We start from the raw sequence: 17,411 nt of genomic DNA on the forward strand, positions 1-17,411 counted from the left end.
TATAGAAATAAATTTTCATAAATATAGAGAAATTTCCAACCTACAATTCACGAATTTGATGACGAGAATAGTGGAATTGAAGCAAGTGTAATTGCACAATCATCTATTCTCGATTTTTTTCAAATTTTTTATTTACAAAAGGACTGATACACTTCATTGTCGAGCAAAATAACAAATATTATGAAAATAGTACAATTGGCTCTATACATAATTCTAATGTAACTACTATTCCTGAGATGTATAATTTTGTGACCGTTACTATGCTAATGACATAAATGTATAAGATATCTATATCAGTATATTGATATAAGAATAAGATAATAAGAATAGAATGGTTTGAAGAAATAATGTCAAGGGCTCAGTATACATTATTACTAAAGAATCTGCATTTCTGTGCTAATGACATTAAAAATCACGATCCATTTATGAAAATATGTTGTATTTTTGAACAATTAAAAACATTCTTTAAAACTACATTTTATCCATATGGAAAGTTATGTATAGATGAAAGTTTCTTATTGTTTAAAGAAAGATGTTATTTGAAACAATATATACCGTCAAAAAGAAACAGGTTTGGAATCAAATCCTTTGTCTGTGTGAAGGCAAGACAGAATACATTCAAGATTTAAATGTATATTCCGGAGTATATTTAAATGTATATATGTATAATATCTGAAGATATACCATCAAAATCCATAGGAAAGTCTAGACAGACAATAATGATACTTCTTGAACCATATCTTGGAAACTCAGTTTCCAATAATTGGTACATTAGTCCCAATTTTTTCTTCAAGTTACATAAAAATTTAACCAACGCATATGAACGGTAAGAAGAAACAGGTAGAATATACTAGAATTAAATAAAAAAATACAAAAGAAAATGTGTATTACGTTCAACAGAAAATATGTTAGCGTTGAAATAGATGGACAAATGGGAAATGTGAACGATTTCCACCTATTGTTGTCCAAATATGATTGAGACAAACAAGAAGAAAAAATAATCAGACCACAATATACAATTGATTAGAAAAATACAATAGGAGTGGTTGAAAAATTTGATCAGATTTTATATAGTCTGAATTCTATCAGAAAAAGATTAAAATGATACAAGAAATTCTTTTTTCATGTGTTTGTTTTAACTGTGTATAATACATTTGTTTTATATAGCTATGCAATTGTAAGAAACTTATCTTTTAGTAAATTTCATTTATATTATATAAAACAAGTTTTACAAAAATACAACTCAGGTAGAACACATGAAAGTAAATCGAAGTACTGATAATGAGCCATTTCGTTTGACATAAAGGCATTTTCCGTCTTCACACGTAAAAATGCAACAATTCGGAGAAACGCAAAGCAGAAATGTGTAGCGTATAGAAAACATAACAGAAGAAGTGAGACACATTACGAATACATAAAATGTGATATAGGAATATGTTTCTAATTGTACCACCAATTGTACCACTGAATGAAAATACAACATATTGATACTCTCTTTTAATCGACGTTCAACCTTAAAAGAAAACAAATTTAATAAAAAAAGATAAGATTTATGAAAATTACTTAAATGGAATAAACGTCGGCCAAATTCTAACAAGTGACAATTGACATATTCTACGTTTTCAAGAGGTAAATAATAGCCAAAGCAATTAGCCCACAAAATAAGATCCTTCGATGTTCACAAGGAAGAAAATTCTTTGGACAAGTTCGTTGACTGATAAGCTTCTAACATAGCCAATGTCATTTTCAAAACCTCCATTGTCCATATCCTTATGTTTTAATGCATATCTCAGATGAAGTTCCAACATAGCAACAGTTTCTTTCGAACTTGGAGACCTTGAATAATATCATACCTGTACATATAATCTAATTATTATTTATTTAGTTCTTTAAGCATCAAAATAACCAAAGATAGATAATATGTAGCCATAAGACATTCTCATCTCAGATGAAGAACAGTAATAGAATCCGCAGTACAAAATAACGTTAATGAAATTCGAGCGAATTCTAAATCATCTTCGTAAAATTCTTTGTCCTGACATAATTCTCTCACCAATTCCTACAAAGAGAAAGATGTTTACCATCAATGTAGATGAAAATTTTTATTTCTTTAAAAAAAAACGCATAAAATTACCTTCATCTCTTTGGTAGCTAAACGTATATCTTTAAGGATTAAAATAACTTGTGAACTATTTCTAGGTTTATAGGTTCTTTCATTAGAAGATGAATCGAAACCAACGCAAGCTCGATTTAAACGCGTAAAAAGATCTTGTGCACTATGGAAAGATAATCCTTGTATCAAAGTCGACGGTACATTATCATTATTTTATATAGATGATAACGCAGCAGCTATTAGGGTACTATTATCAGAGTCTTCTTGGTTTCGTAAAATAACGGAATTACCGTTTTCTATCCAGGATAAAATAAATGCTAATGCCCTTTTTACGGGTCTAAAAGTACATGGTAAAGGTTAATTAAACATTGCGTTTCATAATACGTATAATATTTCCAAGATTATTACTTGAAAGTAAAATAAATCTGTTCTCCGTCCCAATGGATTGATATATGTCAATGAACGGTTCTAATCGATCGGACTTATCGTTATAAACAATATCGAATGGCTTATCAGGATCTAGACATCTACAATCTATCGTGTGGTAAATCAAATAGGCCATATTATCGCTAACGTTTTGATTTTCGATTTGTGCCTCTGTACCAAGTGTCTGTGTATGAGCTTTACGTAAATGACACAAAACCGAATTGACCAAATCGAAAGGTGGTGATCGTACTGAGTTGTTTGTCTTTTCACTCACACAGATAAACAGGTATGCCTTTATATTGTCCCGAACGTTAACAGACAAATTTTCGATATTTAAGACAAACGGAAGTGAATCCGGATTAATCGTTCCAAGATGAACGAGTCCTAATCGCGAAACTGTAACTGGATTCGCACTTGCTAACTTTTGCGTCTCGAATATGAATCTGTATATTTTTTTTTTTTTAAGCAATTAGTGCGTTAATGGTGTTGATAATAAAAGATATATATTTTGAATTATTCTATCTTGTACCATTTTCGACTATGACACTAACGCCATTAGGTGATGTTAACAATTTATTATCATCGAAATCGTAGTTTAATGTTTCCAACCATTTTGGTTCAACGTCGCCATTAAAAATGATCCAAATTGAAATTTCACCGGCTGTAATTACAGTGTTCGATAATAATCTTTCTTTCTGTTCTCTTGGAAAATAAAAAAAAAATTAATAATAATTCTTAATTATATCAGTTTCGTCATTGTATTATTAATTAGGATGAAAATTACTTTATTTCCTAACGTGTCCCAAAAGCTTTGATCTTGACAATGCACCAGAATAAATAGGACACTGGTCTACTGGTTCTCCAATTTTCAACAAAGGCTTAGCTAATAGTTATCGAATAGTCGTCTTTCTGTTACTAAGTGGGTCAACGATCGCAACGCCTGTTCGAATTTTTAATTGATCGCTCATTTGTATACGCTGATCTACGATATTCTTGATGTGATTTCTAAATTTGCTAAGCTCTAAGAAGGCTTCTCGCAAATTTTTTATCTCGTTGGACACCACGGTTAACAAATCATTTGTTTTAGAAAGACTTCAACTTACAAATAGAGAAATTTTTTGCCGTCGTTCTCAGTTAATTTAAATAATGTTGAATTTTTTATCGCGATTAATAGACTGATTAATTAAAAAAAAATATCTTTATACATTTAGAAATATTTAATATATAATAATTAATTTTTTAATTTTAATATCTAGATAATTCATCGAGATGATTAGCCGGTGAAATAGTATCGATTACCGATTGGTCTAAGGCCTCTAAAGCCTCTATCGTAGTGAAATTGTTTCGAATATAAATTTTGAGATATTTCACTAGTTTAATAAAACTATTGACAAGTATAAAGCATTCCAAAAAACCAGCGCATTCTAGCAACGCTTTGATGATATCAAATTTATCAGGATGAGCCATGCCAATTAGTCGAACAGTTGAGCCATTTGAAAATCTATGACGTCTACCATATTTATATGGTACTAACTAGATTCATTGTGATAAATACGCAAAGTTTGGATCGAGATTGACTCTTTGATCGCCAAGTACAACTTGACTGAATCCGTCTCTTATAGTTTCTTGAAGAGGTCTGGTTGTTAACGCTACGGCGCTTAATGTTTTTCTTCGAAACTATTCAATTCGTCGAAACATCCCCAAGGACTTCTTAAACTAAACCATCTAAGATTCTCTTCATGCTGCTTGCGACCATTCCTGAGAAGAAAAAGAAAAATTTTGTTTATCATTACAATTAACGTGATAATACCCACTGCTTTGTGCTTTTTCAGACGTTCTGTCAAGCTTTATTAGCCGTATTAACTCCTACGACATTGAAAAACGATTCTAAACAAAACTTTATTGATTCTTAAATTTAAAAAATATTAATTAATTCGTATCCGCGAATAAGAATTATCCAATTTTTCGCTCGTACAAGCTGTCGATATTTTAGCAGGACCAATAACAGCTTTCATTTTGTTACCAATCCCAGCATATTAGTGTTGAATCCGTTTATGAATTTCATTGGCAAATCCAACTTCTTCAACGTTATGTGACCTCCTTTCTAACTCATTTGCAGCAAAGGAATGAAAATTAATGATTGCTATTAACCTTGAGGGAGCCTCAACGCGCAAATTCGAATACAAATGTTCCCAATAACGGCGAGATGTTGATTCTATATCGTTCCTAATCTTTCCAATGTCAATACTTATTCACCCAATTTTTACCACGTTTTCTCGCAATTTTTTGACCTGAATTAACAGACACAAAAATAATAAAAAAGATACGTACATATGTAATTAATTTTATTATAATTAATATATATCTATTTATCAATCTATTGTTATCATTAACTACCACCTCTTGTGGCCATTGTTTAGCGTCCTTGATAACTTTACTGCAATCATTCGGAAATGCTCCCTATAATCTGTTGGCATATAAAATTAAATTTTTTTTTCCTTTTTATCATAATTTTTTTTATCACAATTATCATACTTTAGAAATATTAATCGGTAGCTAAATATTAATATAAAGGTCATTTATAGATGAAATCTTGAATATGTACTTTTCACCAATATCGATTCTCGCTGGTGTCATCTAGTCCAATCACTTGATTTTAACGGATTCCAAGCATTTTAAAGCAATATCAGCTTGTTTCTATACTACGTTGAATGGGTAAGTACTGTTATGAATTAGATTACCAGATTGAGCTTGCTCGACATTACATTCCACGAAAGTTCGTAGGAATTGAGAGAGTATATTGTATACTAGAATATATCTCCAATTTATTCAAGAGTTATATCGCCATTACAACATTTCATCGCTAAATATTAATTCGATCTTGAGCTCTGGTAATTTTCTTAACAACGATGGCAAGACTCCTTTATGGGAGAATGAATATATAAGCCGTTGATTTTGAAAATAGGACAAGTCCATTTTATGAAAAAAATATATATATTATGTAAATATGTCTTCATATTCCATATAAATTCTTTTTTCCCTTTCTATCTCTCTCTTCTCTCTCTGCTTCTTCCTCTCCCCCTCTATTTCCCTCTCATTCCTTATATTTTTCTTTCTTTCATGTCTTTTCTTTTTTCTTTTCTTCTACTTCCGTCTTTCTCTCCAATTGCATCAGTAGAGTTGACGATTCGTTTAAAAGAAAAACAATTAAGTTATCATAATGAGTTATTTAAAATAAATATAGAAATAAAACCTATAAGAGAGAAAAATACAATAATTTTATCGATCAGAGATATACGAGAAGAGAAAAATAATATACGTGAACGAGTAAGCACTTACTGACTTTTCTTTTACGATATGAAAATATATATAAAAAAGAAAATAATAAAAAAGAAAATATTAATTATCGATCGGTGACTAAAGAAAAAAAAGAAGGAAAATTGATAAAAAAAATGTAAGCACAGACGATGTCAGGCGTGGATTCGTTCTGTTGACATTTTGATCCAATTTGATTTTTTTTTCTTTGAATTCGTTAATTCACTACGTTTAATTCATTTTCATTGTAAACCATTATTCTAATACTTTCGGCAAAATGAACGATATCTCATACCAGCGGAAATTATAATACATTTTCCGGTTGAATTGCATATATGACCCGCGTCCACCACCGACACCAACACAACTCTTCTTCTTCCCCTTTCACCTCTATTTACCTATCTTCCTCTTCAACATGGCCGATATTTTTCATTATGGCATAAGCCGTGTTATCGAACATTTCAATTTTCTACATTCTTCAATTACGATCAACGTATCTAAGTACTTCTGTACGTACGCAGATGTGTTGTACGATACGTATATATGTACGTAAACATATTGAGCGTACTTGTTAATCGACTTTACAAATAATATGAATTTTAGGGTCATTTATTTGTCTTCCAGTAAATCTATACAAACGTTTTCGAATTCTAGTAAACTTTCCATATTGATATGATTAGTTACGTAAATTTACTTGTATATATATACATATATATATATATATATATATATATATATATATATATATATATGGTAAATACATATGTTTCGTATTATATACGATAGCATTTGTGTGATTCGTAACAGTGAGGCCGGAATTGTCATCAAACGACGACGTTCAGTAAAAGAGTGGCGTCGAAGACAAACGTTAATTAAAAATGTCAATTAACTCTATTGTGTCGACCAATTTATGATGGAAACAGTTTAATCGTTAATTAAAGAAGGTATGAGAGTGCTTTTTCATTTACCCTTAAAGTGCCACTAGTCTTGTTTCATTTCGGGATTATTATACAAAACTATTGTAGAAGTACAATCATTTTTTTGTCTTTTTTCTTTTATTTCATTTCTTTTATCTTGTTTATTTATTTATTTATTTATTTATAAATTTTATTTTATTTTTTATTTTGTTTCTTTATTGAGAAATGAAAAGTAAATTATAATCAAAAGGATCGTTAAATGTAATTACGTTGACTTCATTATTTTATTTCTTTTCTATTTGGTTTCATTTTGACCGGAAAAAGAGAATCAAGATGGTGGTTTTATTTTCTCGAGAAAAAAAATATTTGTACGGTAACGAGTCAAAACACATTCGAAATTGTGTAACAAGTTGTATTGGTCCCATACTCTTTTCCTCTTTCCCACTCTCCTTTTCTATACCATGTTCTCTGTCTGCAACAAAGAATATAGTCAGTCGTACAAACGATATTCGTAGTTAGTCCCTAAATAGTATTCTCGTAAAATTGAACGACAACAATGAATGTGAGCTTGAATGTAAGAATTCGACTGTAAAATGTAATAAATTTCTCTCTCCCCTCCCTCTTTCTCTCTCTCTTTCTTTCTCTCTCCCCTCCCTCTTTCTCTCTCTCCCTTTCTATCTCTCTCTCTCTCTCTTTCTTTGTGACTATTGTCGATAATAATTATTCCTTATTGAAGGGAAGTACAAAACGAGCATCGACCATATGCGAAATGCAACACAAAGTGCTATTAAAACTATGTAGTTCACTTACAAAGATTATATATATTATATATACTATATATCTTTGTTAACGCCCAAATGCGTCTCTCAATTGTTCACAGTACTTTCTCCTAAAAGTCTTATATCACTATTATAAGTATCTCTCCTTGAGAACTCGTTGGATACTCGTTAAGAAAATGCATAGATAAAAAACACTATGCCACCTTTATCCTAACTTAGGCATTTTTAGTCAAGTACCGAGTTATCAATAATATGTCGAAGCGGGCAATAAATAGATATTGAAAGTAGATGTCTACGCACGACGAGCCAAGGGTTTTTTAGCACCTAGCAATCCTCGTTGCTCATTGGCATCCTCTAGTCTACATTATCATCTGAACAAAGGGGCACACATGTAATTGTTTAAACATTCCAACAAACTATCTTGACATGCCCACAACAAATAAGGATATTGCTTTGCCTTTCCGGGGATTTTTTACTTAAACACTTTCTAATTCTTTCCTAATTCTTTAATGCCTTCATCGATAGTTCGAGAGAAATCTACAAACAGTTATATCAAAGTATTCCCACTTACCAGTAAGGCAGCCGAGTCTTTCCAATATAACTGGCTATGCTCTAATCTAGATATCTAGCACAATCTAAAACGTAACAACATAACTAACTACACGTCAATCTACAAGAACATTGACAATTGTATAATATTTCAACAAATATACTGTGATATCTTCAATTCGTGCAATATTTATTATAGCGCATTTACCTCGTGAGTTTTACAGGATTCTTTAAAAGAACGCGCTTTCTCCCATTAATTTGCGGGAATGCAAATATGGGAATAGTCGGTCCATAGCTCTGATGACTAGTATTTGACAAGGGAAATTCTCCGTACAAATCGACTATCATCGCTAGTCCAATGCGAGACGCGTATCTGGAAACACTCTCGTAGTTGCGTCATTACGACGCAACAATATTATATATATGCACTACATACTACTATACAAACGCTAAGTCTCGCCTGCTGCTTTACTTTTTAACTCGTACAGATTTACTTTTTTCTCCTTTTTTTTTCTTTTTTTTTTTTTTTTTAACGAATTTTCTAAAAAAGAAATCTTTCCTTTTTTTTCTTATTTCTGATAAACTCTGACAAAGTATCTCGTACTATTTTTATAATATATATACATATGTGCCTGTGTGCTTAAATTTTCTAATATTTTCGATATTAATCCATGAGAGATTAATATTTCATTTAAAATTTTTTCTTTATACATATTTAATAATCCATTCAAAATTTTTAACATTCAATCATATTTTAAGTTTTATGAGTCCTGTGTGCGTATTGTGTGTATTTGTATATGTACTTCAAAGTTTTATAAATAAAATAGTACTGGTATAGTTACCTTGATTAAATAAAAATAGAAATTAAGATGGAAAGTGTTTCATTGAAACAGAAGTAGTGAATTAGTGTATGAATGAGTCAGATAAATAGCAAGATAACGTATGATTAAGATATAGAAAGAGTGAATTAATTGAATAAGATACAGAAATACTAGTGAATAGTTTGTGGATAAGATAGAGTAATAAGTATGTGAGTGGATTAAATATAGAAATGGTAAATGTATAATACATGTGAGTGTATATATATATATATATATATATACATATCCCTTTCCGGACGAGAAGTATTGGCACGCATTTGAGAAAATATACACGTTGAACATTTGCGTTATAAAAACTAAATCTTTATTCAAAAAAAGAAAATTTTTTGTCCAAATATAAAAAAACCTATTTAGTTTTGCTATGTTTATGTATGACGTTTTATATTCTTCATGATGTGGTATCTTTCGAAGCAGTCGCCTGTATGCAAGGCTAGTTTAGCCGAACAAATAGCTTCTATAGTACCTTGATTCTCTTCTTCCACCTTTGATTTTCCAATTGGAACAACCACAAAGTCTTTACTCTATCCTGTATTTAATGCATTTAATATTATAATAGTAAAATAAAAAATGGCGGCATGCTAATATTTGGAAACCTAGGATTAATTGTTATAAGCACGCTGTACTTTTAAAATCTGCGTCGATTTTCCAATCGAAAGATTACGTCCTTTGTGGGAATCGACAATTTCTGGTAAAAGGTACTCGTAATAAAAAGCTGTTAGTTTCTCCTTTATTTTATCTGAACAAAAGCAATTGTTTTTTTCTATTTTATCTACACTCATTCTTTTCGATATCCAAAAAATAAAATAATATCATTGTCTTTGAGTGATGTGTAAAAAGATTCTGCACTTGGTGTATGAACGTAATCTTTGTACGTCCGATTTTTTCCATTGGCATCATATCCTTCATTGAAACTGGGCATGTGACTTCAATAAGGATACCAATTAACCCGTTCGGAAAAGCCAAGAATAGTTGATGTTTATCTATAATCAGATCCACATCTTCAATATCGAGTCCGTACTCGGTGGAGAATCGTCTAATTGGCAATGATTCTTTTTCAATTCCCCAACTAATATTATTATGTCCCTTGAAACGGGGATATCTAATGAATTCTATTAATTTTACACAAGACTTGCGCGGCTTCCATTTACAAATTTTTCCAATCATTGGAGCTCACTCCATTCGATAGAATTTCTTTATCCACAAGTTTCGCACTCTATTTTGAAAGGGTCTTCTTTATTTAACGATTCTACAAATAGTTTTCTGACATGCATCAAGTCTTTGTCACATAAATAGGATGGCTGAGGACAAATCGCGTCTGGTTCATAATCATCGTCGTTTTCAATATGAAATTTCTTCGCGGGATATTGAGAGTTTTTTACTTTTCGTGAATCACAAATTCGACGTTTTCTATTCACATACTGTAAAGTAAAGTTGTCCGTACCTTTACTTGACAATTTATTATTTATTTCCCGATGCAGTGAATCATCAGAATTCATAATGATGACAGTAACTTTGCATCGAGCTTGATATGAGCTGCTTAAGACAAAGTTTGTTATGAACGTGCCATATCAAACTGGACGCGTTAGCTGTTACGTAATGCATTGACGATAATATTTGGTAAAAAATACCAATGTTTTGCATTCTCTGTACGTGATTAATCTCACTAGGTTTTTCTTTACCAGTGTAATTATATTTGCTACATTTTTCACGATAAACAAAAACATGGTAGAGCTCATTGCAAATATATTACTATAATTCCTCCACGTTGATATAGAGGCTGTTTTTGTTATCCTTTACAATATTTTACAGCTACCGTAACAGCGAATTGCAAACGTTTCAAATGTTTCTACAAGATATTTCGCTGAATGACGGAGCCATGATATTTATTTACACAAAGAGTCTGCAAAAGGCTACAATAGTTTTGTAATATATGATTGTGGCATTCACTCTTTTCGATTAGTAATTCTGGACAGTACGGCAAAGCGTTTTTCATTTTCCGGTGTACGTTGTTCTCACCCCTGATCAATTTGACATATTTCAAATCGTACATTTGGACATTACAACGAAACGTGTAACTCCTATTGTGTCTAATTCCATCTGTATTGTCAGACCATAACAATTCTTGTAGCATTGATGATCGCAAAGAGCTACTTTTGTACCGTTTAACCGATCGTAGACAGAACAATATTTATTACGCACCTCAATATATAAAATCTTTTTTGTATCAAAACTGGAGATTTCGGCTACGTCCGATAACAAATTATATAGTTTCTTATATTATCTTTTGACCCATGATTCATCCGTGACGACGGTGATACAAGGTATATGACCGTGATTGATCTCTTCTTTTAGATAAGCAATATTTGTCTCCTCCTCTATAGCTTCGGACATTAGTTTATATGTCGTACTACGAAAATATTTTGATACAATAGTAAGGTATTTTATTCATGTACTATTGGAGAAGCTTGTGATATTTTTCACGGCACAAAGTTCTTCTAATTGCGAATATCTGCTGCTAGATACTATTCAGGCGTTGACATTTGAATTTATTTCCGATGCATCATCACTTTCTTTCAATCGGACTAAGCAAACCACATTTATTACATTTTAATTTTATTATACTTATAAAACTATTCGTGCTTACTTGTATAGTATCCAAACATGGATTCTGTAAATTTTCACTTTATGTGCTAGATATTCATTCCATTCTTTTTATGGAATTATTTCTTCTTTCTTCTTCCTTAAAGCCAATGGATTTTTTTTCCTATTTTTTTTCCGCTTGTTAGAAGGCCTTTCTTGGCTAATATTTTTAAAACTCACTCGCATGACAAAAATTATGAAACTGAGACACTTCGACTAATCGTGAATTAAGAAGAAGTACGGAATCAATTGCATTACGATCAGATATGGACATGGTATCATATAAATCATAACATTTATTGACAAGGATATTATATTACTAGTTAATTTTTATTAAGCATATTAAGAAGACTAGGGTCATCATATCTTTTGAATATTTATTAAAATAATATTTTTTAAAAAAGAATTCATAGCTGTTGTGCATTTTTGTTTGTTCTAAGTTTTTTGATTAAACAATGTTACATATCGTAAAAAGTGGACGTTCAATACAAAAATGTTTCAGATAAAGTTTGTTTCAAATAACTTTTCAATGTTCAAACCTTTAGTTCAACTGATTTATTTTATGAAGTAAGAGAAAATAAAATTGTGATAAAAAATGTTTTACCATTATCTAGAGGCCATGAAAAGGAAACTGTAAGCTTACGAGTAAGTCATGTTAGAAATTATTTTTAACTATTATTAAATCGAATAAAATACGAGTATTAAATCCAACAAGGGATAAGTATGTACTTAGATTATAGATGTTTAATATAGATAAGAATAGAAATAAAATGATTAATATTGAGAGGCGTTTCTTAAGGAAGAAAGTGAAATAAGTGCTTCTTGCTAACAAAGCTAAATACAAGCTTATGACTGTTCACAACCTTTTATTCAAAGCATGTGTGTCTTCAACAGTAGATATGGACTAAATATGAATTACAAATTAAACGGGGAACGTTGTTCTCGCCATGCGTCTATCGTAATTAACAGAAGTAATTTTCGACCAATTTTAATGAACAAAATCTCATTTAAAAGATGAAGATTTAGTCTACAGCGCCCTTTTGGCGGAGTTTGGAAATAGCTTTTTATTTTTGCGTAAATTATTCTTGAATAAATACGATTATTTAATATTATTTTTTTTCGAAGAAAATAAAGATTTTTCAAAAATTTGGCGAAACGGTGCCGTAGATTAAACCTTCGTCTTTAAACTGAGATCTCGTTCATTAAAATCGGCTAAGAATTGCGCCTACTCTCATTGATGACGTAATCCATTAAAAACCCAAAGGTAATGAGCAGACTTAAATACCAAAAATTTTGTATTCACAAAAGAAATGAGCGAAAGGTGCAAAAATCGAAATAAAAACTAGAAAAAAAAAACGTTTGTTATTTTATTTTAATATGTCCAATTAGAAGAAAAAACGACTTATTGCTCTAGAAGAAATAAAAATAGGTATAAAAGAAATTAAATAGTAAAATATAATAAAATTAAAAAAAATAATTAAATATTTATAACCCGTTTGTTTACATATATATAAACACCCATACATATAGAACATATTGTAATATATACTTACATTACGTATATATATATATATATGTAAAGAAAGTATACTTTCTTCAGGTAGATTTGCCGCAAGTCTCATGTTCCGCCCTTCCATTGTCCTTTATTATTTACAATTTTTCTTTGTGACCTACAAATCGAGTCATTACGACTTGGAAGAGAAACGGACAGTATGAAATATAACATAGAAGAGAAAAGCAACACGAGAACTAGAAGAAGATTCATAATATAATAGAAATAAAATTTAACAGTGTGAATAATAAACGTAAATTGTCGTTTCTTTGTTCACAGATTTATCACTTTGTTTACAGAGATACATATTTTAGTTTATCACCTCCCATAATCAAATCGAGATATTATATATATATATATATATATATATATATATATATATATATATATGCGATATTATTTTACAAAAATATCATCGTTAGAATGAAAATACTCGAATAAATACATTCGCTATGAAAGATTTTGCGAGTGTGAGCGTGTTATATAATAGTCTACTACATATTATTATTACTATCTTAAGGTGTGTGAAACAGTTAAGAAAGTCGACAAATGGTATATAAAGTGAAAGTAAAGAGTAAACCTTAAACGTGCTATAAAGAAAAAGTAAGGTAAGAGAATTCGAGTGGATGAATAACCTCTATCCAGAAAAGTGCTTCTAGTGAAAGCTATCGTTCAGATCGCAATTTACATTTCGATCTTTGGCCTAACCCGTTCACAAAAATCCTCTTCTTCAACTATCATTTACTGATTAATGGCATCATAATAAAGCATATATTTCGGTGTACTAATAACCGAGTTATTTACTAGATTCGATGACGAGTGCATATTTTGCCCTAAATCTGAATTCGTCACATAACAGCTGCTATCTTCGGAGGATGGTCTACAGGCGGATTGTACCAATTGAAAAAATTATATTTCCATATAATATTTTAAAAGGAAGTGGTATATGTTCAACAAAATTTCATTTTATTTTGATGTTCTATCAAAAAGAGTTTGATTGAAAGAGATAAAACTATTCAAGACTTTTTTGCGCAATAAGTAAGAGATATATTGATGTTTTCAATTCTTTATAAATATCTTTACTTTCTCTCTGTATCCAAGAAGTAAACGTATACCTTTAGATTTTTACAAATTTATCGTTCTTTTATATTTCCATCGAATTTTCTCAGTTAATAATTGACTGCCACCGTTCAACATTTGATCTTAATACTCGAATATTTTTATCTCCAATTGAAAAAGACATGGTGAATATGATCATTGTTTTGGAGATAAAAAGAAATGTACTTAAGAATAAATTTTATAAAATGTATAAAACTTAGTACTGTAGAAAATTAATGCAGTTACCAAAAAAAGTAATATAAATCTCAAAAAATATAGCAAAGATATGCGCAAGTTATTTTACTATCATTAGAATAATGAGAATGAGCCTTCTTACATTTTGTAAAATGTCTGCTTTCGAGATGTCTCCAATGATAACATGAGTTATTAGATTTTCGTTAAAAGTCCAACGTCACAGATATATGAAGGCATTCTTTATTTTATTTCTGCATCAATCTTTACTTTATTTCTGCATAAATTAATACAAATCTGTAGTATATTTTGCAAAATTTCGAAAAAAATGTAATGCGCAATGGAGAGAATTTCTTTTCCGCGATGTGGTATCGAACGTACTAAGGTTGTTAGTTTTTTAATACTAACGGCGTTTGACGTATCAATACATTTCCTCTTTACATGATAATATAGTAATATATTCCAGTTCTGTTAACGATAGGAAATGACGTGAGCGGCCTATTGAACTTTTATAGGTTTACCATGAACTTAGGTCGTCTGAATAGCAACATATTCAAAATAGGTCGGGTAAATCTGCGTAAAAATATGAACGAACAAACTTATTGTAATATTTCATTCGATATATAACGCATTTAAATTTTATAAATTTTAATTTCCAAATGTCTGAAAAACTGCTTATCTAATAAATACGATGTGGTGGCATATATTTGCATTTGATTAGTTTGTTCTGCAATATTTCTTGAGAAATCAAAAAGCATGGATTGAAGTTATTAAACATTTTTATTACACATAAAATTACATATTGGGGAATAATTTGAACTAAATATTTTTATGATTTTGACTACTTATTTACGAGCTTTCAAATTTCTGTTTTCACATGGCTTATTTTATATTCATCTCGCTTCTCGTTATATAGATTCATTTTAATCGCTATCGCTCGCATCACAATCTCTCTCTCTCTCTCCCTCCTTCTCTCTCTCCCTCCTTCTCTCTCTCCATTACCCAATCAGAAAATCGTGTTAAAAAATGATATTTTCTTGAGAATAGTTTATGCACAAATAAAAATTTTTTTAAAAACTTCGCCGAAACAACGCCGTATGTTACACTTTCTTCTTTAATATCAGATCTTATTTATTTATGTTGGTCGAGAATTACTTCTTTCTCATAGATGATTTAAATGTTGACGTTTTTCGCGAAGAAATAAGGTAGTACTTTGACACTTCCCGTAAAGTAGCGATTGTTTGCTTGGTTGTGTGAGTAAATAGCTGATGTTCTGATTTCTTGAGCATTTCCAAAGACAAAAAATGCGCTTCATGCGCGGAGAAACACGAAGTAGCTACGATAATTATTTTAATGAGCTTTGGCCAAATGATTCTATGGCAAAAATAAGGAAATAAGTAATCAATCGTTTACGTCAATGCATATGAGTTTCTAAAATATTATTAAATTTTGGAAAAATTTGCAGTGTCTTTTAAATTTTGTAAACTAAAAAGAAAGATATTCTATTAGTAATGTATTGTATATTAGCATGCATCCAGATACGTAGTTTAGGAATTTTTTGTGTTTGAGGTTAACATGATAGCGATGGTTTTTTTTTATTATATCGGTGTAAAACAAAATAATGAACTTATTTACTCTTTTTTCCTTATTTGATAATTTATCAAGGTGTTATTATTCAATGTTTTATATTTATTTTTTCCACTGATGGCTGACGTCAATTTCGCGGTGATCTATGCTGGATAAAACATAGCAGCAATATAATTTTGTTGGATGACAAATGCATATAAACTACATAAAGTTATCGATTATTTTTTCAAAATTAATAATTAGTATATATATATTATATATTATTTTTAATAAAGATCAAAAAATGAGTTTGTTTCCACATCATCTATGAGATATTCATCCTAGCGCTATTATGATATCGTTTCCTCTGTGATAGTTCATTTCATATTATTGCTATTATTACTATTATTTCTATGATAATAATATGTAATGTAATAATATAGTTACAAAAACAGTAAAAAGAAGAAAAAAACAGAAGAATATACTTATATTGTATACATCATGACATATATGATGACGGTAATTTATGATAAAAGATGGAACATTGTATCATTTCATGTAATGATTTGAAACGCGAATTCCCAACAAATCATGACGGACCGTCTAATACAAACAACATTCGAAAAAATGTACGAAATGATTCTTCTGTTTTCGAACGATATAGTTTTTCCTTCTCTTACCTTACGATTGTTATGCGTTTATTATAATTAATATAATATATAAGTATTCACTAATAATTTTTAAGAAAATATTCAACAAATTCTTATTTTTGTCGCAAATTTATATACTAATTCTTTTATGTATCAATTATATTTATTTTTTTCTATGCATTTATCGTAAACCAAATGCGTACCGACTTCGTATTTAGCACAGATCTCTGCAAGACACGCTACCATCAACCAAAGATATACATATGAGAGATTGAAAAGTGTACGTTCGCAGTCTACTACTAATTACACGCGTTGTTACATACGCGTGAAAAGGAATTGACAAAACCAGCTTATACACAGAAACGATAGTGACATGACTAAATACCTTGATTCATACTTCATATTTTGTCAATACTTGTTGATCAATTTACACACGCTTTGAACAGAAGGTGATAAATAGTCTCAAATTATGCGTCGCTCGTTTGTTTGCTACTCCATATTATTTTTTTTTCATTATGCATATATTTCAAGGTTAGATAGCATACAAAATATTTCTTTAAATTATATTATCATCATATATTAATTACTATTCTGGTATCGAAATAAGTCGCCTTTTGGGTTCACTTATTATTTTTACTTTTGTTCTCGATATCGTTATAAAACATGTTAAATTTTACGTAACAAAAAAGTAACACGGAGAAGGTAAAATTTTTGTATTAGAGAAAACTCGTTA

The 17,411-nt window shown here is 30.1% G+C and overlaps 1 long non-coding RNA gene across 1 annotated transcript; it reads right to left on the reverse strand.

Moving 5' to 3' along the window:
• Positions 1–6,922: 6,922 nt before the first annotated feature.
• On the reverse strand, positions 6,923–8,470 carry LOC146872529 (uncharacterized). The gene is made up of 2 exons (XR_014982945.1): positions 8,308–8,470; positions 6,923–7,243 (listed from the first exon to the last, which is right to left on the reverse strand). It is a non-coding gene; the product is annotated as an uncharacterized LOC146872529 (long non-coding RNA).
• Between the last annotated feature and the right edge of the window lie 8,941 nt (positions 8,471–17,411).

Source organism: Vespa mandarinia, chromosome 14 (assembly GCF_050613455.1).
Source record: "Vespa mandarinia isolate Hongniang chromosome 14, ASM5061345v1, whole genome shotgun sequence".
NCBI classification, from domain to species: Eukaryota; Metazoa; Arthropoda; class Insecta; order Hymenoptera; family Vespidae; genus Vespa; species Vespa mandarinia.